We start from the raw sequence: 19,583 nt of genomic DNA, 5'->3' as shown, positions 1-19,583 counted from the left end.
CAGGTATTATCTTTCTGTATGAGAAACACCGGGGTTCAGAAGGCCTAAGTGTGTGTCTATTTAGGTATGCCTAGAGCTGAGAAAGGTCCACCAAAATATATCTTAATATCAACCCCACAAACTTGAATCACCCCAAGACTCTTTGGACCCCATATGACACATCTGCACTGACAAGATATTGGAACTCCACATGTTCACCTCCTCCAGAGTTATGTTGACTCAGAGAATGAACTTGAGGTCACAGAGAAAGATATATAGTGCAGTCCCATGTGCCAGGCACTGTGCTAAGCACTTTTCATGAATTATTTCATTCAATCTTCTCAACAGCATTACCAAGTAGGTATTAATAGCTGCATTTTACAAAATAGGGAGACTGAGAGGTTAAGTAACTTGCCCAAGGTGCTTTAGTTGAAAAGGAATGATGATACTTCCTACGTGTTGGAACCCAGGTCTGCTTGGTTCCATTGTTCACCATCCTAGAGTGAGGAAGAGTATGTCAATAGAAACTTGGTCTATCAATGACTCACAAGCTAGAGTATTCTTTTCCATAGAGTTTGATAGGTATAGGAGTGTTAGACAATTATTCGGTTTAATATTTTAATTAAATGTAAATATCTAAAACATGATTTTGCATGACATTGATTTTTGAGTGCTATACAAACATCTTAGTAACCAAGCAACCTCTGGTACAAGAAGTGCAGCAGCTGAATGAACTTCAGTCTTCTAAAGCCAGGTCAGTAAACCACCACCCATGGCCCAATCCTGCCCACCTCCTGGTTTTGTGAGGCCCATGAGCTAAGAGTTTTTTAATGTTTTTTTAATGGTTGAAAAATTAAAGTATTATTTTGTGACACATGAAAAGTCATACAATTCAAATGTCAAAGCCTATAAATAAACAGCCAGGCTCATTTGTTTACATATTTTCTATGGCTGCTTTTGTGCTACAACTGCAGAGTTGAGAAGTTGTGACAGAAACTGGATGGTCTGCAAAGTTTAAGATATGTACTATCTGGGCTTTTACAGAAAATAGTTTGCTGATCCCTGTTGTATGTCATTTATACATTCAGGTGCAATTTGGGCTTCTGAATTTTTTTCTCTGAAACTCTGAAAAAATTTTGAACTCTTTTTTCTAGAAAGAACACTACAGCAATATTGCTCTGAAAAAAATTCTGACCGCCAGGGCTGATTTGAAATGACACCATTCGTCAGTCCAGCTTGAAATCCCGCCTCCCTCTCTCATCTAAATACATTAGAGTTATCTCTAGATGGTAAAGCCCGGTCTTACTGCCCAGCCTGTCCTCCTGTTATTCATCTTGTCTGCGTTATGGGTTTAGTTTCACAACATTATGAGTTCATCCGGGCTTCTTGAATCATTTATAGGGATTTTCATTTTCCCTCTCAAACTCTTACACACTTTCTCTGCTGTGAATTTTTTTTTTTTTCAATGAAAAGCTGCAAGTGCGAAATGGCCTACACATGTAAAATAAAACCTATACTTCAGTTTTTAGCTTTAAGAAATCAGAATTTTTAAAAATAGCTTTTTCCTGGGAAACTAAAGTTAATTTTGCAGGTCACAGAAGTAAGAAAATACCTTCATACCCACGGATCTCAAAGCACCTCTGGTGGAGGTAGGTAAAGAATGTCTACTTATTTTGAAATACTGTTTACTTCCTGGAGGAAATACTATTTCAATGGAAAAGATGAGATTAGTAATAAATAGAGCCTGGGTTCTGCCAAAGACTCAGTTTGACTTTGGGCAAATCATCTCACCACTGTTGCTCTTCATCTGCAGAAACTGGACTTCATGCCTGTGGGAGTTGCATGGCTAATCAATGCCTGGAAAATGCGTAGTGGCAGATGCTACAAAAGTGCTGAGCCTTAAAAACAAAACCACCCCCACCCCCATTTGTATTCAGTTGAGGTTGAGGTTTATTGTTATTTAACATTCGAAGGCCAACACTATGTTAAGTCCAGCGTGCTGCACAGGACAGATAATATCACTGTCCAGTAAGGATGTTTTTTTTTTTTAAATCGAGTGTTTTGGACTTTTTTCTTTATTGCGGTTTGGGATTATTTTAGCATTCAGTAGTATATCTATACAAACACATTAAGCTTTAAGTTGAAAACTATCTATTACAAAAACCTACATCAACCCCCTCCAAAAAATAAGAGGCCCTCCCCCCACCCCCTCCACCCCGCCAAGAAACCTCTCAAAACAAGAATTCTCCTGCTGTTGTTGTTGTGTGTGTTGTGTGTGTGTGTTTTTCTTTTCCCTCCCTGCAGTTCTCCATGTTACAGTCCTTGGAGGTAGACTTAGGCATAAAATACTTTCACTAATAAAATATGACAAACCGCCGGATTCTACGTGGCCGATTCCCCGTGATTGCCCTGCTACACAAAGCAGAAAAGTAAATGCCATCATCCCCCTTAGAACAAAAGAACTTAGGAATAAAAAACATGGAGAGGGGGGAGAAAGCAGCAATAAATAAAGGTGAGCGGAGGACCCCGTCCCCCGCCCCTCCCCGGAGCGAGTGCGGGACGCGGCGCGGCTAATAAAGTGGTTCCAGGGTAGTTATTTGGGAAGGGGGCGGGGTGGCGAGGGAGGGAGGGAGGGAGCGGCGAGCGGCGGCCGGGAGGGCATGTTGCATCCGACTGGAGCTGGCATCCTGCTGCCGGCGCCTGGACCACGCGCCCTCATTGCGGTGCTTCCCCGCGGCGGCTCCCCGACCCCTGAGAACGGCTGTTGCACGGGAGGGAGTTGGGGCCGCTCCGGAGCCCCATCGGCAGCGCCTGCCGGCGGGAGGGGGAGCCGGGCTCCGGCCGCGGACTTGGGGCGGGGGGCCGCGGCCGGCGCCGGCCTCGCCTCGGCTGCAGCGCCCCGGAGCCGAGCTGCAGCGCTGCCCCGGCCCATCCTGGCGGCGGCCCCGGAGTTTGGCCGCCGCAGCTCCGGGCGCAGCCCCATCGCCGCCGCCGCCGCTGCCGCCGCCGCGGCACTGGAGTTTGGCTGCTGCTGCCCTACTTCACTCTAGTTTAGTTTCACTCACTTTACATCCGGGTTTTTTCCCTAGGCAATGGGTGCCGCAGCACACCCCGTTCCTTAGGCAAAGTGAAATAAATTCGCCGCACCGACACGTCAAGTAGTCCGCCCGCCCGAGCGCCGCCGCGGGCCCCCGCCGTCGCCCCGCCGCCCCCGGGGGGAGTCGGGGGGGGAGCCCGGGCGTCCAGGGGGCCTCGGGCGGAGGCGCGGGGGCCCGGGCCGGCCGCCGGACCCCTCAGCGCGGCGGCCCCCTCCCGCCCCGCGGTGCCCCTCTCTCCCCCGGTGCCTCCGCTCCCCCCGCCCTCGTCCCCGCTTTCCCAGCCCCTGTCAGTCCCTCTCGCCCGGCTCTCGGGAGCGGCGGGGGCGCGCACGGCGGCGGCGGGCCGGCGGGGCCGCGCGGCGGGCTCCCGCGCGGGCGAGTGTGTCTGGGCCTGGGCGGAGGGATCCCCGGGCTGAGGCGGCGGAGGTGCTGCGGCCCGGGGCCGGGTGGTGAATGGGCTGGCGGTGCTCGCTGCTGCTGCTGCGAGGAGGAGGAGGAGGAGGAGGATGAAGAGTTGGGCTTGTTTGTCTCCCACAGTTTCTCTCCTGCTGCTCTGACCCCCCCCTCCTGCTCCGGCCCGGAGCCGAGTGTGTCCCTCCTGGAGGAGGAGGAGGACCCAGTGCCTCCCCCCACCCCCTCCTCCCCCACCCCCTTTGCCTGGGGAAGAGGAGGAAAGAAACAGCCCAGAGAGAGAGAGAGTGAGTGAGTGAGTGAGAGAGGGAGCGGAGAGGAGAGGCGAGGAGGAGGAGGAGGGAGCAGGGAGCAGGGAACAACCTACCATTTTAACACACTAAGATCTAAAAAGTGCGAGAGGCCCAGAGCAGCAGCAGCAGCAGCAGCCCCGGCTCCTTCCCTCCCTCCCTCCCCATGAAGAAGAGTTCCCTCCTCCTCCTCCTCCCGCTTCTCCTGCTCAGAGTTCCTGCCTCCAGCTGCCAGGGGGGACAGCCAGCCAGCAGCAGGAGGGTGCAGTATCCCAGCTTTTCCATTCTCTCTTCTCACTCTGCTCTCTCTCCCTTTCTGGAGGAGCTCGCTCTCCCCCTCCCCCCCTCCTCCTCTCCCCCCGGCTCTCTCCCTCTCTCTGTCTTGTCTCTGGTGTTTGTCGAGGGGAGGAACAGGGGCTGCCTGCCTGGAGTTTGTTGTGGGGGGAGGGGAGGGGTGTGTGGGAGGGAGGAGGTAAAGGGGGGGTGTGCTCGCCAGGACCCCGCAGTCAACTTGAGATTGGAGCCATAACTTCCCCTTCGGGGCGCCCCCCTGCGTGCCCTTCCTCTTCCTCCCCCCCTAAAAAAAAGACAATGGGAAAACCTGGGCTCCCCCTCTTCCTCCCCTCTGCCCTCCACCCCTCCCCAGGATAAATTGGAAGTAAGTTTATGAGCCGCCTCGGGAGCCTGGGCGCTGAGTGCAGGGCCGGAGCCTCGGGGTGACAGAGGCGGCGCGCCGGGGGCGGCGGGGAGGGGGCGTCACATTGTCCCGGCGGGGGGCCGGGGAGGGGGCCGCGGGCGGGGGCGGGGGGCGCGGGGCCGGGGCCGCCCCTCCGCCGGGGCAGGGTCGCCTTGGCTCTTTCATCACCCTCCCCCTCCCCGGGATGCTGTCGGGGGGAAGTTTTATTATGATTATTTAAAAAAAAATTTTTTTTTTTTTTTTTGGAAAACCATCTTGTTTGGTGACTGAGGGATCTGGTTTAAAAAAAAAAAAAAGCTGCGGCTGCTGACGCTGCCGGGCCCGAGTGTGTGTGTGTGTGTGTGTGTGTGTGTTGGTGCATTTGTCTTGGGTGGCCGGAGAAGCGTTGGGGAAATTCCGCTTATTCTTCTTCTTCTGCAACTTGTTATTCCGGAGAGTCGGCCTGCACCCCTCACCCCGGGCCCGGCCCTCCCGCACTCGCCCCCGCCGCCCGCGGCCGCAGGGCGCCCCCGGGACCCCGCGCGGGCCGGGGCCGGCAGGCCGCTCGGAGAGGGGCCGCGGCCGCCCCTCCCCCGCCCGCGCCCCCGCCGGGGGGGAGGGGCGCGCGGAGTGGGACTCTTTCCGTTTGGTCCAGCCCCGCCGTGCACGCAGTTCCCAACACTTCTCGTCATCCTCTCTTTGGTCTCTTTATTCTGCTGAGCGGTGCTGTTAGGATTTCTTTTTTTCCCCCTGACCGCGCTCGCGATGGTGGGTAGCAGCAAGGTGGCCCCGGCAGGGGAGGGGTGGATGTCGAGATTTGGGCACCCGGGGAAGAATGTCTCCTTTCAACTTTGTCGGTGGCTCACACCCCCGGAGAAGGCCACACGCCGGTGGTGGGGTGCAGCTGTGCCGAGAGTGATTTCTAAGTAGTTGAGTTGTGGCGACCAGGGGATGACTGCTGATGGTAGGCAGGTTTTGTTTTCATTGATGAATCTGGTGTCATCATATTCCGGTCATCTGTGGAAATATTCTTTGTTTGGGTCTTGAAGTGGAGGGTCTCACTCTGCACGTCCACATTGTGTCGTTTTTAAATGATGTCTTTGCATGGATGGCTCTCCAGAATCTCAGATGGGAGTGAAGGTCCGGGCCTGTGTGGGCCTCGGCACTGGCCTTGACAGTGAACTTTGTGGCTGTGTTTTGGATTTCAAAGATTTGCCCCATCGCCGGGGAGCGAGCTGTTTCATTTTTTAATAGTAGGTGTTAGGAATGTGGATGCTTTAGCTGGGGACTTTAGAGAAGGAAGAGCATTTGTATATTAATAATTGATAGCTGAATATTAGAATCAGATTAATTTGGACTGGTGAAAGTTTTTTTTTTTTTTTTAAAGCAGTGTGTGCACTCTAGGAAGGAAGCCTTTTCACAGGCACACTTTATAGGGGTTCTTTAGGGCAGAGAGCCGGAATATCTCCTTTTATAGAGGATTCTCATCAACATCTGCAGTTTCATTGAGGGCCTGGTAAAGAAACTGAAATTGGGGCTTAGACCTAAGTGTACTTTTCAGTGTTTATGTTGTTTGTTTACATTTGGTATTCACTCATGTTTGGGCAGTAGACCTAAATAGGTCAGCTTTTCTTTTGGTTTTGAAGACTAGCCCCCTCCCCCCCACCCCCACCCCCCCCTTTTTTTTTTAAAGTTTCACAATTTACTTGGTTTCACGGTTTTGTAGGAAACTGTTACTCCATTTTTATTGGAAATACTATTTTCATTTTCATTTTGGTAAGTGCCTGCCTATTCTCTTTTTCTGTCTCCACTTGTATATGGGGTCTACATCATGGGCTTAATTAAAATGAGCTATAGGGGCTATTTAAAATGAAGAATGAATTTTAAAATCTCAGGAATAGCTTTTGATGGCAAAGAGGATGTTTTTATGTGTAGTTACTCATGTTTGTAAAAAATATGTCTGTACTTAAAACTTCTGTAGTGGTACAAGTATCCTTAAATGAAGAGCATAGTAGTAGTGCAGAAAATTCTCAAAACACAAACTTCCGGCTAACATGTTAAAAATATTCCAGGTGCTTTTCTTTATGTCAGACTTTTGCTTTTGTTAATATAATAGTATTTCCAATATGACTGGCATTGCTTGCCTGGCCATAATAGTCTTTTGCTTGAGTGCTTTTGATGGGTTTTAAATAGTTTTTAGGTAATTTTATAAGCTTTCTTTAAGCATTTTGCACGTTGGACTTAGGCAGGTCTTTATGGGTCTGGAATCGTAATAGGTTAAAGAGACTTATACCCTATGCCAGATTTTATTTTTAAGAGTTAAAGTGATGGACGGGGCCCTATTTCTTTTAGTTTTGAAGGGTCCATCCTTTTTCCTATTCAATCTTCTGGAAGGATTTGCCTCAAATATGTTCTTCTCCTGCTTACATGAAGAGCTCTAAATGCTATCCAGCAGGAGGTGCTACAGCAAGATAAAGCAACTCTCTGAATTTTGAGGGTCTTGGTACTTATTATAGCTCTTCGTAGCTTCAACTAAGCAACAGGATTAACACCCTAAAGTTCCAGAAAGATTTTGAGTAAGTTCACTAAAAATAATTCCATTAATAAATTACATATGCTATTTAAAACTGAACTCTTTGACTGCTTTTTACTTGCTTACGATATTACACAACGTAGACTTATTGTGGATATCTTAAGGATGCTGCGCCTAGTTACAGAATGCTGTTGGAATTATTTTGAAGAGGAATTAGTCTTGTATTATGTACAATGGCTATAAACAAAAGTAGTTGGTATGAATTGGGACATTTTGTGACCATCCTTATAATATTAATACAAGTAGTACCTGAGATTTTGGAAGAGTTACTTGAGATTTTGGAAAGGGAGATACTGTATGGAGAAAATTTTATACTTTTTGTGTTTATTTTTCTCTCAAATCTATGGACAGTTATCCTAATAGGTAAATTCTTAGGAAATCGGCTTTGTAAATACATATGGTTGATGTATTTGAATTGGCCTCCAAAGACTGAGATTCTTGAAATATAAGTAAAATTATATCTGTGGGTATAGATCATTGCTGATGATATGTCCATTAGTAACACTTAACAATAACTCCATAGAGATAAAAGTAGTTTCATAGCATTTATAGCACATGGTCATTTGAAACTCTTGTTAGTATTAGGTGAACTGATTTATCTCTGGAAATATCATCCTACTTGGTGGCTTGTAAAGTTTTATGTCAAAGTTTAAAAACTTAAGAATGTATAGAAAATTTGATAAACCTGCTTTGAGTTTTGTCTGTTTTCCAGGCATAATGCTGTACTTTTTTCTAAGTAAGATCAAATGAGATAATACATGCGAGCGTTCTTTGTAAATTGTCAGAAGCCATGCAGATGTTAAGTTGTTGAGATAGGTTACTAATTAATGCATAGACAGAAGCTTCTGTCTTTAAAATGTTAACTTTCTCCATATCATTTGGGAAATGAGTGCATTAAAAGTGCACCCCAAACACCTTATGATTTTTTTAAAAAAAAATACTGCTGTGGTTACCAAAAAGCTCTTTGTTACAGTTTTGAAGCTTTGTTTAAAAAGTGCTGCCAAGGCAGTTTCTCATAATTCAAGAAAAAGATCACTTTTCCTTTTGTAGATCTTGTGAAATGTGTATCCCCTATTAAAGTTTTTCTTCATTTCTCCATTGATACGATAGTAGTTGATTTTAGTGAACATTTAAATTCTCAATTCTTTTGTAGACTCTTATTAACACACAGAGTAACAGATGTCATGCTTGAGGTTTTGATTGTTTTGATTGATTCTGCTAACTTTGGGAAAAATTCTTACTGAATCTTTTAAACTTGTTTCAAAGTGTAAAAGATGTGTACTTGTGTGCATTAGTATTAGGTACATGTATATATCTTTTTTTTTGGAGGGATGCATGAGGAAATGACTACTCAAATCTAGAGGAGTACACTGAAGTATTTCTGTGTAAAAATAACACAAAAATTTAACACTCAGAGCCTAAGCTGTGGCTTTCTTAGTAGCATGTTCACAAATTTTGACCAAAATAAAATAAAATGTAGATAATTAGAAGTCCCTGTGTTTATGAGCATATCTTAAATTTTAGAAGTGACTGTTCTTTATGAAATAACCCCAATTAGTAATTAAATATAGAAACTTGCTTCTGTGAATAGTGAGAAAAACATTTAACTGTTTTGATAAAAATGAAACTGCTCAGGGTAATATTAACTTTTCCATCCCACAGACAGTGAATACTTAAAGCTTTTCTTGAAATACTGAAGTTAAGGTTATATTAATGCGCTTTTAAATTTTGTATCCTTAGTATCTTACTGCCGAAGGCTTTTGTATTTAATTACTATTCAAAGGGAGAAAAGGAAGAGATTAAAGTTTTAGGTCTCTAACCTTTGACAGAATTCTTTTATATCTATATTCAGAGCTCATTTCTTGAAACATGTTTGAATCTTCATATTAATCTGTGCTGGGAAATATTAATGATTTATGTTAACTTTTCCAGAACTTTTGTACATGGGCTTTTTTGTAGACTCCTAAGTATTCTTAAGCAGCATAGCAAAATATTCTGATCACTTTAACTTTACCAGGTGTGTATTTTTGCTGCTTTGAGATTTTTTTTAAAAAGGGGTAATTTGTTAAAACTGCTTTAAATTTATTATAGGTAATTATTTGTTAAATAGTATATGCTTTTTTCTTTATGGGTTTGTGTATATATGTGGCTATATAATTTTATAGGCTTTCATATAATTCTTATATATTAAATTTTTGAACAGTTATCTTTTGTAAGAATGTTGAAATAGACTTGTAAAAATAATTTTCATATTACTTGTCTATCAATTCAGTCTTAAACTGGAGTGGTGGTGAGCTCTTCCCTTTTAGAGCTAAAATGTGAGGTTCATCATCCTTTGGGTTTTTCTAAAGCAACTTTCTTACCCTAGTCATTTGTTGGGAAGTTTGAATACCCCTCCATTTCTCTCTCCCTCCAATACACTGCAAAAAAATTGTGAGCAGGTCTCATTGAAGGAAACTATTTTTTTCCTATATTTTGGAATCATCTACGGAAGTGTTCTTCTGCCTTTTTAAGTAGACAAAAAAGTGAACCGGTAATGTGGAGATAGGAGTTGGGGCCTAACAGGTTGGTGATCTAGGCTTTGACTCTGGTTGTGGGCCTAGGGGAGAAAAATAACTTAAACACAGAAGCCAAAAAGATGGTTTTTGTTTTATTGTTTTGGCTGCATTGAGAATACAAACTGTCAGTACTTGAGGAGAAGGAGCAGCAGAAAGGAATTGATTTTTTCCTGCTGCAGATCCAAGTATTGTTAACCATGTGCATTTCTAAGGCAGCATACTTACAAATCAAACAGTAGTTGATTTTTTCACTCAATTAACAGTTAGAACCCTAAACTGTTTTTTTTTATTTTAAATAAGTACCAAAAACTTCAGAGTAATGACAATAATTTCCTGATAAAAGTGGGTGATAGTAACCATGGCAACTGCTATCTCTGGCCTTATGGACAATATGTTGTATTGATGAAGCTTCAGATCCTGTTGTAGCCTGTCACTTTTATGGTGAAATGTAGTAGCATGTGTTGCAGGTGATTTTTAGCTGGATTGTGTTAAATTTGTTTGCCAGCTTATCTTTTCTTGTTAGGAATTTCTTGGATTGTATTCCACAGCATGTTTGTGAAGGTGCTGTTGCCTGAAAATAACCCACCACCTGTGTTAGGCCTCCTGATGCAGATTGCACTTAGTTCTTTCCCAGCCTCCTCCTTCAGTCTTGCAAAACATAGGGGTGAATGTAGAATCTGAATAAACCTAGATTGCAGCTCCAAGTTATCTGCTTGGGGTTGGACATGTTATTGATAGTTTTAATGAAAGTCTTTGTGTTTTTAGAAGAGGTCAGTGGCTGAGGGAAATGGGTTTGTAGTTGGAATATATTTTCCTAAGTGTTCTTTCCAGAAATAGGTGTGTGTGTGTGTGTGTGTGTGTGTGTGTGTGAGAGAGAGAGAGAGAGAGAGAGAGAGAGAGAGAGAGAAGGGTGAAAGTTGAGGGAGTAAATTTTGAGTAAGGACTTGACAAGTGAGGAACTTACTGTTTTTTTTTTTGGTGTGTCTGATGATGTTATGTGTATGTATTACTTTAAGCATAGTAATACATACACATAACTGCTATCCTAGTGGACAGTATGAGCGTGTATGGGAAATTTTTTCTTATAAGACTTTTAAGGAAAATTATTTATAAAACCTAACTTGAAAGACTGTTAAGAGGAAACTTGGTAAAACAATTAAAACTCTTTTATTTTGGGAGTGGGATAGAGAGCTTAAAAACTGATCCAAGGAAACTTTGAGAAGATTGTTTCAAAAATTATGTATTTAAATATAATTTTAAAATTATATCAAACTTTCTGCTTTTTAAGCATTCCTTTTATGTACTTATCTTGTTTAAGGTTTTTCTAATGTGAAAATGTTGAGTTAAATATAAATTGATACTTTTTTAATTATGTGCTAAAGAAACAGTGCCAGAGTAGAGAACAAACAAATGAGATCTGAATTTGACCATAATAATAAGACCTAGTCAAATTGTGCTAGATAGTTAAGATTTCGTTGAAACTTAACTGTGGTAGAGTGAAGTGGTTTACTTACTACAAGTCCCAGGATGCATTGTGATTTTTTGCTTAACTCCAGATTAGAGTGTTGCATGCTGGGACCTGTAGTTGATTTAAACAGCACAGGGAACCCTTCCCTCTTGTCTACTCCATTTTATACATAGCTTCCCAAGCTTCTAAGAACTTTCTGCTAAGTAAAGTTTGATTGCTAATATCATGATTATGATGCTGCTGATATCCTAAAGTGAGTCTTCAGAAACATCCTAGTGTTTTAGTTTACCTTAGATTAGTTGGTTGTTTTTATTAGCTACTATAAGATTTGTATGTAAAATAACAGATATATATGTATGTGTATATATATTCAAAACTTGACTTAGCAATTATAAATTGTTTTTGTCTATGATGATATTGGTCTCTCTATAATTATAGCATTACGAATGATAGTATGGGCATTAGAAGGCTATAGTTAGTTGTAGGGCCTGATATGTATATGCTGTTCTCTTTTTTTTTGCATGGGGTCAGTTACTAGGTAAAGTTGGATGGAAGGGTTTGTTTTTGTGTGTGTGTGTCAGTATTTACGTGCAGAGTTTTTTTATTCTTCTGTAATAATTGTCAGCATCTTGAAGCACAGTATTCTTTAAATAGAAGACAGAGTCCTGAAAAGGAATGTGGTTTTAGTGTAAACTTAACACTCAAAGCTATAGTGTGAAAGGTAGAAAAAATGTAAAGTTTCTTTAATAATTTGCTTATATTATCATTTATAAAATTAAAATTTCTGTTCTGAGAGTTCTAATACTTTAATATCAGAGTGTTGTTGTAGGGATTAAATGTTAAAATCTGTGAAACTGCTTAGCACAATGCCTGGCACATAATAAAGGCTCAGTAAATGTTTAGAATTAGCAGCAGCAGCAGTAGCAGTGGTTATTGCTATTTAAAAAAAATACCATGCTTTACATTTTTCTTCTGTTTTGTATTATTTGATCAGAAGCCCAGGCTGTTCTAACAAGACCTTGAGATTTTTGGGCTGTGGTAATGATGTGGCAATTTCTTAGAATTTTTTGCTGTAAATAAAATGTCTTTGCACCTTAATTTCTTCCAATGTGATATATGCCCAAAGTAGACAACGAACCAGTAGTAGCAGCATTTTAACCAGGTTCAATTCTGCCTACTTAGTACTTGTTGCCACTGTACCACAGCCTTTGATTGACTTTGGAAAGTTTAGACGATAATGAAAATTTCTTTATTCGTAATGTTTGCACTGGTAGAATATCCAAACTAATTGATTAATGAAAATAAGATGCTGCAGAAATGTTCTTCATATCACAGTATGTATAATCTTGGAAAAATTCTGTTGCATTTAGAGGCATGAACCAATCTATCACCACAATTCACAGTGTTACAGGATTGATGTAATCGAGGCCAGTGAGCAGCCCCAGAAAGAAAATGTAGTTTCAAGTATGTGGGTTGTACTTGAAATGTTAGGTTAAAAAAAATTGTATGTCTCTATATTCTTTTTCTCTTTCAGGCTGCTCTGACTTCTTTTAGGCTCTTGAATTTGTAGGGTATTTTTATCTGCATGGATGGTCCCTTTTTGGTTTTTGAGAAGAGAAAGGGACACCTGGGAATATTGAAAAAAGTAAGCATAAGTTGTATGTGCCTTAGTTTGAGTGTATGCAGAATCAGGGAAATGCCTTTCTTACCTGTTTGGCTAATATCTACTCCAGCTTTTTCCCTTGTGCAGAGTTCCTGGAATATTATTGCTGAGAGCTGCTGTATTCATTTTAGAAAACTCTGCCTTTTGTAGTAATCATTTAAGTACTTGTTTACATAACAAACCAAACCACTATAATAACACTAACCTTTTCCTCCCTCATAAATATGAACTGAAATTTGTTAATGTTTGTATACTAGACATTATATAGATTTTTTTAGATGTGTCAGAATTTATAGAATCTGGTCTGATATGCAAGTCACATTATAAATGGTTCAATTTATTTTATAGTAACTTGTCTTTTCAGGACCTAATATTAAAATGAAATAAATTCAATCATTACAAAGAGGTTAAATACAATGGGCTAAATATAAGGGGAAAGTGGTCTCTGGTATTAATTGGCCACTGCAGGAAATATCAGGTTTGGGTGAATTCTCTTTATTTACATTTTATAGTTACATGTACTTGTGAAATTCCTGAAATACTAAAGTTGGAAATAAAGAAAGGAAATGAGAGTACAACTGACAGACATGTAATTCCCTGTAGAGTCCTCTGACACGCCTAAATTACTGAGCACAATTTTCTGTCTTTTTAAAAAATGAAATGTCCCGGGCCAATGTAGTGTAACAGTTGTGGTGATGTCAGAAGACCAGGCCTGTCACTAGCTGTGCACTCTTGGGAAATTCAGCCTGGCTGGGATTTAGTTTTCTCAGTGGTAAAATGGGCATAATGATAAAAGCCTGCTTCACTATGCTGTTAAAAGGATTAGATGAGGTAATACTCATGAATGTACTTTATAGACTAGAGTAGTATATATAAATGGAGTTTTTAATTCACTAACAGATGGCTGGATTTTAAGATATTTGTTCATGCCATGTTAATGTTAATATTTTTAAAAATTTAAATGTATGAGTTAGAAACATAATTGGTGATCTGAATCCCGCCTATACACACACACCACCACTATGGCCAGGAGACAAGTTCTTAACATATTTATAGGGTAGTTCTTAACAGTATGTGCTGACTCGTTTGTGTGTGTGTGTGCGCGCGTGTGTGTACACACAAATATAACTGTACTGATGTGTTGTAATGAAAAGTTTTAATTACGTGCATGCTGAAAAACATTTTTATATGTTAATAAATAATCTTACACAAATATGTATATTTGTTCTTAGAGAAATGGTGTAGCTATAAGACTTCAAATGTTTGGCAAGTTGTGAACAGTTTTCATACTTTAGAATTACCTGTTGTTATGATATTAATAATAATATTATGTTAACATTTACTGTGCTAATGTTATGTATAGTGCTAATAAGCCTTTTTACATATAGGATCTCACTTAATTTTAGTCCTCACAGCAATATTCTGAGGACTTACTAGTATTACCCTACCCCCATTTTACAGATGAGGAAATAAAGGCTTCCCTGGAATTATGTAGGTAGCAAATGATACAGTCTAAATTCAAGCCCAAGTTTGATTCCAGAGCCTCTCCTAAGTCATAATGCTGTACTAAACTATGTAATTCCCACAGAAAGTGAATTACTAAAGAAGTTTTCTGCTTACTGAAACGGCCATAGCAAAGGAGTGCCACTTTAGAATGTTTCATGTTGATTTCGTTTGGGTTAGGAAAATAATATGCATTGGAATGGAATTGAAATGAAGGCATTTGGGATATGCACATCACCAAGCACAGTGCCTAGCAGGGATGGGGCCTACTGCCTAGTTCTTCTTTTTTTAAAATCCTCACCTGAGGATATGTTTTTATTGATTTTAGAGAGAGAGGAAGGAAGGAAGGAAGGGAAGGGGAAACAGACAGACAGACATCAACCGGATGTCAAACCTGAAACCTAAGGCGCCCTGACTGGGAATCAAACCCGAAACCTTTTGGTGTACTAGATGACGCTGCAACCAAGTGAGCCACCCGGTCAGGACTACTATCTACTTCTTAAAGGTTGGAAGTTGAGCACTTTAGCAGGGTAGGTTATTTTGTACATTTTCATAGTAGATGCAAATATGTAGTTTACATTTGCTATTTCAATTAGTGTTTTGTAACTATCAACATTTTAGAGGATTTGATGATAAGTATATCCTTTTAAGACATATTATAAATTACTTTCAGAGTTATGAAAGTAATTCTAGCAATATAGATATATATAACGTAGAAAATTAAAGTTATCCCATTCTCATTCTTCTTTTAAATTTTCCTGTGCATTTCAGTATGTGCATTTAAAATAATATGTATTTTAAAAAATAAATAGAATTATACCATACTACTTGAAATCTGCTTTTTACACATGGCTATTTTTAAAACTTGCTATTTTTGAAAATAAGGCACAGGTAGGAAGTTGGAGTGGAGTTGGAAGGAGAGAGGTAGGTAAGATTCATAAATTAAGATTATAAACCTACACGGACACAGACAGTAATGTGGTGAAGGCCAGGGGTGAGGGGAGAGGGGAAGGAGAATATCTGTAATAGTGTTAATGCTAAAAAAAAGATGATAAACCTAATGCCCTAGATCTAGGATGATTATTACCTATGGACAAAAATCATTTTGAGTACTTTTTATTTGTGCCTAATGCCTTAGAGATAATCATTATTATTTTTAAAACTTAAAAAAATGTTAACCAATTTAAAATGACAACATTGTTTTCTGTCCTACACAAGTAATTTAGGAGGCATCATTTTCAGAATTAAATTCTACTAGGTTATTTTGGTAGCTAGTTATGAAGAGATGTGGTTTCAGATAATTTTTTTTTAACTGGTAGTCTCTCTTCTGAGTTGTTAGGAGTCATTAATTCAATATTTACAAAGTAAAATAGGGTTTTAAAACTAAGAAAACACTTGTAATGTTTTGAATAATAGAAACTCAAACCAGTACTGCTTAATCAGCATACAGATACCCTGCATAGGAATTAGGCCTGGTACTCACATCTTAATGTGTTAACGTTGGCTGACCTCACCCCCACCCCTATCCTTACTCAACCATCATCAAATGCTATACTGGTAAACCAGCATTTTATTTATTTTTTTAAAATATATTTTTATTGATTTTTCTTTTTAGAGAGGAAGGGAGAGGGATAGAGAGATAGAAACATCAGTGATGAGAGAGAATCATTGATTGGCTGCACGCTCCCTACTGGGGATTGAGCCCGCAACCCAGGCATGTGCCCTTGGCTGGAATAGAACCGGGGACCCTTCAGTCCGCAGGCTGACGCTTTATCTACTGAGCCAAACCGACTAGGGCTAAACCAGCATTTTAAAAAGCAGTTTTTAAAAAAACAAAACAAGGTAAATTAATTGGATGTGCCAGTAATTTATCGAGTGCCAGTGATTTTTTTTCTGGCATTATATACAAAAGACACACTCAAGGCCTTATTTAACTACATTAAATATAATCTCCTGATTCTGGCTTTGAGAGTTTTAACTTGTTAGTAAGGTTATTATAATTTACCTTTATAATTTTTAAATTAAATTTATTTCATAGGTAATAAGTTTTTTATTATAGAAGTTTTTGTTTGTTTGTTTTTTAAAAAAGGTCTTTCTAATACTAGAAATGCACTCTCTGTATCAATGGTGCTTTATGCTTCTTTAGACCTAAATTCAGTCAAAGTGCTAAAGCCTGTCCTTGAAATTCTAAGAATGGAGTCTGATAGGGCATAGCAGTTTATTTAAACTATAGTATAGCCAAAGTTTTAAGCCAAATTAAGAGTATTTCTCATTGATAGCATTCATATGTATTTGTCATTTTGTGTGGCTCAGACCATGCCATAGGCCTACAGTATTTTATTATTTCTTTTGTAATAGTCTTATAAGTGTGTATAAAGGGCTCAAACAATTGATATCATGGATAGCAAAACTGAGGCAAAGACAAGAATTAGAGTAAGTTAGTGTCAGAGCCTAATTTTCCTGACTCTTATCTTAGTTTCAGGCTTCTTAATCTGTAGTCTCCAAACTTTTAAAAATTATGGCCAGCGAAATGTGTATTTATATATAATTTTCTGAACCTAGTATTTTATGTATGTTATAAAATGCACAGAAAATGTGAAATTTAAAAAAGGATGAGATTTAAAAATGTAAGTTGTGATAATTTTTTCCCATGGCTGCCATCCTTCCCCAGGGTGGGTGCACCCCCTTAGAGACTAGTGCTCTGGATAGGCCATTCTCCTACAGAAGAGGAAGCCATAGGGACATCTGGAGGACAGTTGGTATAAGGTGTGGGGCTTTTAAGTTGGAGTGATCTTTTGCAGCTTTTTAATTTTAAAGAAACAGCCTTCCTTTCTGAGAAAGGCTGGAAGATGGAGAGTAAGGGCCTTGAGAGAGGTGAGCTTAAAAGACAGAAATATAAGCCTTATTTGTTTTCTTCAGAGTTGACCAAAGTGAAAAGGCTGCCTACCCTGACAGCTCCTACTCCCACTATGGAGTGCCTTTTCTGTTGTTGTTAGGCAGTTTATAGAATGCAGGATAGCTTGGTAAGCGTCTTCTCTGTGCCTGATATGACGTAACATTGTGGAGTATGCAGCATGCATGTTAAATACAACTGGTTGTATTTGGCTTTTTGCTGCAGCGTTTTTTGAGGATGCCTTAAAAAGCAATTACCACTAGATAGAGTTGGATATGTGAAAATTATTGAAAGCATCATTTCATGGAGACCAAATTTTGTAACTTAAATTATTCTATTTCGTATTTGTTTACTTTTCTTCCTTCCCCCTCCCCCCAGCCCTTCAGTACCTCAGAGCAAAGAATTCTTTTTCTGAAAGGAACAGATGCTGCTAACTTATCAGGACCCAATACTAAAAAGCCTACAAAAATCTTTGTGCTGCCTATTTTCTTTATTTCATCTATATGCAAAGCATATTGTAATTATTGCTGTTAGAGGGTTTTAAGCTGATGGTTTCTCCCCACCCATTTTGTGCTCAGGGGAGATAGATTAGGAAAGCCAAATGGACAAGTTGGTATAAAGAAATAATGACCACTGAAATAAAACAGTAGTTCAAATAATAAGCAAACCAGATACAAATGTAGAATGAAAATATCTTTTAGTAAAATGTTAGCATGCTGTACTTGGAACAGATGCCACATTAATTCAAAAGAGAGCCCAGAAAATGTGGCAACTTTACGATGTCAATGGAGGGAGCTGCAATAGTTCCTGTTCTCATTGTGTCAGGTTCTCAGTACCTCCAGGTCCAGTCCTGTCCTAGATACTTGTTTTCTATGTATGTTACATATTAATATACAAATATTAAGTCCATGCATAATATTTTGTTTATGTAATTAAACACATTGTCATATTTATAGACATTAGGGTAAAAAGCCCAATAACTTAATAATGTAAGAGTAATGTTTCTTGTGATAAATATGCATATCAAGATATGTAGAATTGGAGGCAAAAAGTGGGCTTTTCTCTGCACCCTTGAAGGGACATTTATGATAATGAGCTAGTCTAAGAATTGAGTTTTTCAAAGAGGCCTAGTGGGTTTTGAATGTAGAATTTGGACAAGTTGCAAAACTATAAGAATTTTGCATTTTTTTCTCATTTAAATTTGTAGTTATCATTGGACATTTGTTATGATTTTTAAGTAGCTTTGATTCATTCATTCCTTTTGTGGTATTTTTTATCGTGTTGGAAAGGAGAGAAAGGGTACTATATACACTTGGATACTTCCAGAGTGACATTTATTTTGTAGAAGATTGCGCTGGGACATCACTGAATTGCCCGTATCTTTCATTGCATGGTTGGTGTGGGTCTGAGTGTAGAGAGAGATGGGCTGGGGGCTCTTAACCAGATTTACAGTGTGTGACTTCCTGAACAGTGTAGTGATCTAATCACCGGGGGCATATCCTGTAAAGAAGTCTGGTGCGCATGCTTAGAAAAGCGCTACCGTTTTCTCTCAATTAGTCAAAGTACAAAGGGTTATAATTTAGTAATATTGTTTAAAAGATTAAAAGTTCTGATTTCTTGCAACTCAAGTGAAGGGAAAGTTTTAGCATGGCAGTGGTTGAGAGTACCAGAGCTGGAGCTGGAGCTGGAGCTGGAGCCAGGCTGCATTGGCTCAGATCCTGGCATGCCCTGTATTAGCTCTTGTGACTATGGCTAAATCACTTCCCCCTCTGTGCCTCTGCCTCCGTTTCTTCATCTGTAGAATATGAGTAAATAATAGTACCCTGCTGAGGTGGTTATGAGGAATAAATGAGTTAATGTGTTAACAATTAGAAGTGCCCAACACCTAATAAGTGCCAAATAAATGGTAGCTATTATTCGGTACTATTATTTACCTTTAATTCTGGACTCCTTCCTTCTCTTCTCAAGGCTTGAGACTGATGTTGGATAGTGGGGCAAAAGCCTTAGCTTTGGGGCCTGACCTCTGGATTGGAATACCGGTACAACCACTTAAGTTGAGTGTGTGACCTTGGACTAATTATTTAAGCTCCTCTCAAAAAAGATTTCTCCCATTCATGTTGTGTACCAAGCACTGTGCTGTTCACTTTCTATGATATAGGGATGATGATATCAACCTCCTTGGGTTGATGTGAAGATAAAATGGAGAAATCTTAAGTCATTTGATAAGCGATAACTGCTGTTATCATTGTTAGTGTTACAGTCCCACTAAAAGTTTATGGGAAAACAGTAAATATGGGAACAGCTTAGCTGGAAAGGAGAGTATTTTCCTGAAATGTCATAGTGAGAAAATGTGTGGATGGGAAAGTGTATCTAATGAATCTTTGTTTGTGAATACCTCCAAGAGAAATAGAAAATAAGTGGGAATATGTTCGATTTAACAGGGACTTTAAA

At 40.2% G+C, this 19,583-nt stretch overlaps 1 protein-coding gene across 17 annotated transcripts in view; it reads left to right on the top strand.

Moving 5' to 3' along the window:
* The first annotated feature begins 3,531 nt into the window (after nt 1-3,531).
* The window catches only part of PHF21A (PHD finger protein 21A), a 171,216-nt gene continuing 155,164 nt past the window's right edge, over nt 3,532-19,583 (top strand). For 9 of the 17 annotated variants that reach the window (XM_070427880.1, XM_070427883.1, XM_070427881.1 and 6 more), the window contains exon 1: nt 3,782-4,040. The gene's annotated coding sequence lies outside the window, so the exon portion shown is untranslated. The other 8 variants (XM_070427876.1, XM_070427872.1, XM_070427877.1 and 5 more) reach the window with 5 other exon arrangements.

Source organism: Myotis yumanensis, unplaced genomic scaffold (assembly GCF_028538775.1).
Source record: "Myotis yumanensis isolate MYYU_CA2020_CCGP unplaced genomic scaffold, mMyoYum1.0.hap1 SCAF_10, whole genome shotgun sequence".
In the NCBI taxonomy this organism is placed as follows: Eukaryota; Metazoa; Chordata; class Mammalia; order Chiroptera; family Vespertilionidae; genus Myotis; species Myotis yumanensis.
The sequence above is the reverse complement of the archived record's forward strand: the minus strand, read 5'-3'. Positions and strand labels throughout refer to the sequence as shown.